We start from the raw sequence: 6,745 nt of genomic DNA, 5'->3' as shown, positions 1-6,745 counted from the left end.
TCAATTACAACTTTCTCCCATGATAACGCAATTTCTGGCGCCGTACGCCAAAAGGGATTGACAACCCCTTTAACACATCGGGTTGCGAGGTGTTGTTATTTGTGTGCAGGGGTTGTTTACGTTGTGTTGCTTGGTTCTCCTACTGGTTCGATAGCCTTTTCATATCTGAGGAAATACCTACCGCCGCTGTGCTGCATCATCCCTTCCTCTTTGGGGAAATACCGACGTAGCTTCAAGCGACATCAACGACCGGTCAATCGGTTTTGATTGTACATCGCTCTTGTCGCGTTCGCGTTGCACCCCGGCACGTTGGACCCTCCACGTCGCTCATCGAATGGAACACGCTTCGTCTTGCGTTTTTGCTCGCTTGTGGTACTGTAGTTGAGAGAAAACTGACGTCCCACCCCCTCCCCCGCCCGCGTCATTTATACTACTACTAGAAGAGAGAGAGGTCGGCCGAGTGTTACTAGTACTCCCTCCGTTTTATGTGGAGTAAATAAAAACAGAGGGAGTATGCTACTAGTAGTACTATGAGCACTGCATACTCTACTACAGATGTTGTCAGTACTCCACTAGTACAATCAGACAGGGAGCTTAAAAAAGTTACTATTGGACTGGCTATACGTGGCGAAATCCTAGTACGAAGAGCATGTGTGAGAACAAGCACATTCACATGTTTGAAAACAAATTGGAAACCATCTCTGTTTGAATACAAATCTAGGAGTACGTACGAATCTAACAATATTGATTGGTCGTTGTTGAATGTTGATACATTTTTCTGTAAGTTTGATCAAAGTAGAGATACTTTGACTACACATAAAACTTATATGTAAACTAGAAAGGATCATAGGGAGTATATTGTACGTTCAAAAGTGAAACGAACATTGAATACCCTTTATATATGATTTGCTGATGCTATGATCACCGGTTCAAAATTTTGAATCCGCCTTAGGTATCACACATGCACCCACTCGTTCTCTCTCGGTTTCATCTCGGGGTCTGGAGATCGATTGAAAGAGGACTAGGGTGGGTACAGTACATTCATTTCGCTTTTGAACGTATAATATACTCCCTCCGATCCCCACAGACCCCCCGATATGTCTCCAACGTACCTATAATTTTTTACTGTTCCATGTTGTTATATTATCATTCTTGGATGTTTTACAATCATTTCATAATCATTTTATATCATTTTTTGGTACTAACCTATTGACATAGTGCCCAGTGCGAGTTGCTGTTTTCTGCATGTTTTTTACATTGCAGGAAATCAATACCAAACGGAGTCCAAATGCAGCGAAACTTTTTGTGGATTTTTTATGGACTAGAAGACATCCAGTGGGCGAAAGAAGTACCGAAGAGGGAGCCCGAGGTGAGCACAAGACACCAGGGCGCGCCTGCAGGCCCAGGCGCGCCCTGGTGTGTTGTGCCCACCTCGGTGGCCTCCTGCACCGCCTCTTTGCTCTATAAATACCCCAATATTCCAGAAACCCTAGGGGAGTCAACGAAAATCAATTCCAGCCGCTGCAAGTTCCAGAACCACCAGATCCAATCTAGACACCATCACGGAGGGGTCCATCATGTCCATTGGTGCCTCTCCGATGATGCGTGAGTATTTCTTTGTAGACCTACGGGTCTGTAGTTAGTAGCTAGATGGCTTCCTCTCTCTCTTTTGATTCTCAATACAATGGTCTCTTGGAGATCCATATGATGTAACTCTTTTTGCGGTGTGTTTGTTGGGATCCGATGAACTTTGAGTTTATGATCAGATCTATCTTTTTATCCATGAAAGTTATTTGAGTCTTCTTTTGATCTCTTATATGCATGATTGCTTATAGCATCGTATTTCTTCTCCGATATTTGGGTTTTGTTTGGCCAACTTGATCTATTTATCTAGCAATGGGAAGAGGTGTTTTGTGATGGGTTTGATCTTACGGTCCTTGGTCCCATTGACAGAAGGGGAACCGACACGTATGTATCATTGCTATTAAGGATAACAAGATGGGGTCTATTTCTACATAAATAGATCTTGTCTACATCATGTCATTGTTCTTAGTGCATCACTACGTTTCTCCATGAACTTTATACACTATTTGCATGCTGGATAGCGGTTGATGTGTGGAGTAATAGTAGTAGATGTAGGCAGGAGTCGGACTACTAATCTTGGACGTGATGCCTATATAATGATCATTGCCTGGATATCGTCATGATTATTTGAAGTTTTATCAATTGCCCAACAGTAATTCGTTTACCCACAGTTTGCTATTTTTCTCGAGAGAAGCCACTAGTGAAATCTACGGCCCCCAGGTCTCTTCTTTATTATATTTGCCTTTCCAATCTATTTTTATTTGCTTTTATTTTCAGATCTATTAAACCAAAAATAGAAAAATACCATGTTGCACTTTATCTTATTAGCGATCTATTTATTCAATCTATTACAACTTTCTCCCGTCCATGTGCCAATTTCTGGCGCTGTTACCCGAAAGGGATTGACAACCCCTTTAACACGTCGGGTTGCGAGTATTTGTTATTTGTGTGCAGGTGCTGTTTACGTAGTGTTGCTTGGTTCTCCTACTTGTTCGATAACCTTGGTCTCATCACTTAGGGAAATAACTACCGTTGCTGTGTGATGACCCACAATTATAGGGGATCTATCGTAGTCCTTTCAATAAGTAAGAGTGTCGAACCCAACGAGGAGCAGAAGGAAATGACAAGCAGTTTTCAGTAAAGTATTCTCTACAAGCACTGAAATTATCGGTAATAAATAATTTTGTGATAAGGTAATTCGTAACGGGTAACAAGTAACACAAGTGAACAAGGTGCAGCAAGGTGTCCCAATCCTTTTTGTAGCAAAGGACAAGACTGCACAAAGTCTTATATAAAGGAAAGCGCTCCCGAGGACACATGGGAATTGTCGTCAAGCTATTTTGCATCATGCTCATATGATTCGCGTTCGTTACTTTGATAATTTGATATGTGGGTGGATCGGTGCTTGGGTACTGCCCTTACTAGGACAAGCATCCCACTTATGATTAACCCCCCTCGCAAGCATACGCAACTACGAAAGAAGAATTAAGGTAAACCTAACCATAGCATGAAACATATGGATCCAAATCAGCCCCTCACGAAGCAACGCATAAACTAGGGTTTAAGCTTCTGTCACTCTAGCAACCCATCATCTACTTATTACTTCCCAATGCCTTCCCCTAGGCCCAAATAATGGTGAAGTGTCATGTAGTCGACGTTCACATAACGCCACTAGAGGAAAGACAACATACATCTCATCAAAATATCGAACGAATACCAAATTCACATGACTACTTATAACAAGACTTCTTCCATGTCCTCAGGAACAAACGTAACTACTCACAAATCATATTCATGTTCATAATCAGAGGGGTATTAATGTACATAAAGGATCTGAATAAACCAACTAGCATCAACTACAAGGAGTAATCAACACTACTAGCAACCCACATGTACCAATCTGAGGTTTTGAGACAAAGATCGGATACAAGAGATGAACTAGGGTTTGAGAGGAGATGATGCTGGTGAAGATGTTGATGGAGATTCACCCCCTCCCGATGAGAGGATCGATGGTGATGATGATGGTGACGATTTCCCCCTCCCGGAGGGATGTTTCCCCGGTAGAACAGCTCCGCCGGAGCCCTAGTGGTTCCGCCAAGGTTCCGCCTCGAGACGGCGGTGCTTCATCCCGAAAGCTTCCTTCTAATTTTTTCCAGGGCAAAAGACACCTTTATACTAGAAGATGGGCATCGGGGGACTTCCAGGTGGCCCACGAGGCAGGGGGCGCGCCTAGGGGGTAGGGCGCGACGTCCACCCTCGTGGACAGTGGGTGGCCCCCCTGTGGTGGTTTCTTCGCCCAATATTTTTAATAAATTCCAAAACTGACTTTTGTGGAGTTTCAGGACTTTTGGAGTTGTGCAGAATAGGTCTCTAATATTTGCTCCTTTTCCAGCCCAGAATTCCAGCTGTCGACATTCTCCCTCTTCATGTAAACCTTGTAAAATAAGAGAGAAAAGGCATAACTATTGTGACATAATGTGTAATAACATCCCATAGTGCAATAAATATCGATATAAAAGCATGATGCGAAATGGACGTATCAACTCTCCCAAGCTTAGACCTCGCTTGTCCTCAAGCGAAAACCGATATCGAAAATATGTCCACATGTTTAGACATAGAGGTGTTGATAAAATGAAATACGGACATGAGGGCATCATGATCATTCTTAGAATAGCAACATATATGTATTGTCATATGATTTCTTATGCTGAGGTAACAATCTATCACAATGTAAAGTATGAATCAGAAACTTCATTGTAAAACTACCAAACTATAATCTCGGTAATTGAAGCAATTGCAATTTATCATAACATCGAAAAGAGTCAATATAAGAGCTTTTCAGCAAGTCCACATACTCAACTATCATTTAGTCTTTCACAATTTCTAACACTCATGCAATACTTATGGGTATGAAGTTTTAATCGGACACAGAGAAACACAGGGGCTTATAGTTTTGCATCCCAACCTTTTACCTCAAGGGTAACGTCAACAGTAATGCATTATGATAACCCACATCCAATTAGATATATATATATATATATATATATATATATATATATATATCAGGATCTTTCCAACACATAGTTCTTGCCAAAGGATAAAGTGTAAAAAGGAAAGGTGAAGATCACCATGACTCTTGTATAAGGTATAAGACAAAAAATAAAAGATAGGCCCTTCACAGAGGGAAGCAGAGGTTGTCATGTGCTTTTATGGTTGGATGCACAAAATCTTAATGCAAAAGAACATCACTTTATATTGCCACTTGTGATAGGGACCTTTATTATGCAGTCCGTCGCTTTTATTTCTTCCATATCACAAGTTCGTATAAAGCTTATTTTCTCCACATAGATCATACATATTTAGAGAGCAATTTTTATTGCTTGCAACAATGACAACTTACTTGAAGGATCTTACTCAATCCATAGGTAGATATGGTGGACTCTCATGGCAAAATTGGGTTTAAGGATATTTCAAAGCACAAGTAGTATCTCTACTTGGTGCAAAGAATTTGGCTAGCATGAGTGGGAAAGGCAAGCTCAACATGTTGGATGATCCATGACAATATAATTTATTTCGGATATAAGAAAACATAACCCATTACGTTGTCTTCCTTGTCCAACATCTACTTTTTAGCATGCCATATTTTAATGAGTGCTCACAATCATAAAAGATGTCCAAGATAGTATATTTATATGTGAAAACCTCTCTTTCTTTATTACTTCCTACTAATTGCATCAATGACCAAAACTATGTTTGTCATCTCTCAACAACTTTTATTCATCATACTCTTTATATGTGAAGTCATTACTCTCCATAAGATCAATATGATCTCTTTATTTCTTTTTTATTCTTTATATTTTCTTTTATTCCTTCAAGATCATAGCAAGATAACCAAGCCCTCGACTCAAGACTAATCTTTATTATATATAGCTCACGGACTCGATTACATAGATAAGGATCAACACAAAAACTCAAAGCTAGATCATACTAAACTTTATTCTACTAGATCAAGATATAACCAAAAGGATCGGACTAAGAAAACCGGTAAAGATAGAAGTGTGATGGTGATACGATACCGGGGCACCTCCCCCAAGCTTGGTAGTTGCCAAGGGGAGTGCCCATACCCATGTATTCATGCCTCTTTCCTTGGAGGTGGTGATGGAGTTGTTGATGATGTAGGCTTGTTCCTTGATTTGCACTTGAGGATATAATTTTGCTCCCTTAGGTCATCGATCTCCTGATCAAGGCTCAATATCCTTTTGCATAGTTCCTGTTTGTTCTCCTGCAAGAGGCGAAAAGGGATAAACTCGATCTTAGGTTTCTTTGCTCTATCAGGGAGGCTTGACTTTTTGAACTCCACATGTATGTCCCCAGGTTGAGGTAATGGGACTTCATCTTCATCTGAGCTCGTCTCCTACTTTCCCCTAGGATCGTAGTCTTCTTCTTCCTCCGTGGTCCAACCACAATGCTCCAAGTCCCCGTAGACCTTGGGGTCTGCAAGGTAATCAGCCACATAGCTTTCTCCCTCCGAATCCTGTGACGACATATTGCTCTAATCTGCGACAGAAACAAGTTAAAACAAAAACAGAGGATTTTGTCGTGGTATGGTGGTAAAAACCTTCGGGAGATTATATAGTGAATTTTTATCGACCAAAAGAAGCATCGTGCAAGAGAACGGAGTACGGAGGGCACACGAGGTGTCCACGAGGCAGGGGCGTGCCCAGGGGGTAGGGCGCGCCCTCCACCCTCGTCGAAGCCTCGTGTCCCTTTCGGACTACTTCTTATTTTCCTATTTTTTAATATTCCAAAACAGATAAAAATTGCTATTAGAACTGTTTTGGAGTCGGTTTACTCACGGTACCACATACCTATTCCTTTTCGGAGTCTGAAACGTTATGGAAAGTGTCCCTTATGTACTCCTCCGGGGTTACGGTGTCAATAACATTGGTTTCAACATTTATGGGATTACCTGAGATATAATGTTTGATTCTTTGACCGTTCACCACCTTCGAATTTGTGCCTTCGAAGTTGTTGATTTTTATGGCACCAGAACGATAGACCTCCTCGATAACGTAAGGACCTTCCCATTTAGAGAGGAGTTTTCCTGCAAAAAATCTTAAATGAGAGTTGTATAACAAAACATAATCACCTACATTAAACT

This window comes from Aegilops tauschii, chromosome 2 (genome assembly GCF_002575655.3).
Source record: "Aegilops tauschii subsp. strangulata cultivar AL8/78 chromosome 2, Aet v6.0, whole genome shotgun sequence".
Classification (NCBI taxonomy): domain Eukaryota; kingdom Viridiplantae; phylum Streptophyta; class Magnoliopsida; order Poales; family Poaceae; genus Aegilops; species Aegilops tauschii.
The sequence above is the reverse complement of the archived record's forward strand: the minus strand, read 5'-3'. Positions refer to the sequence as shown.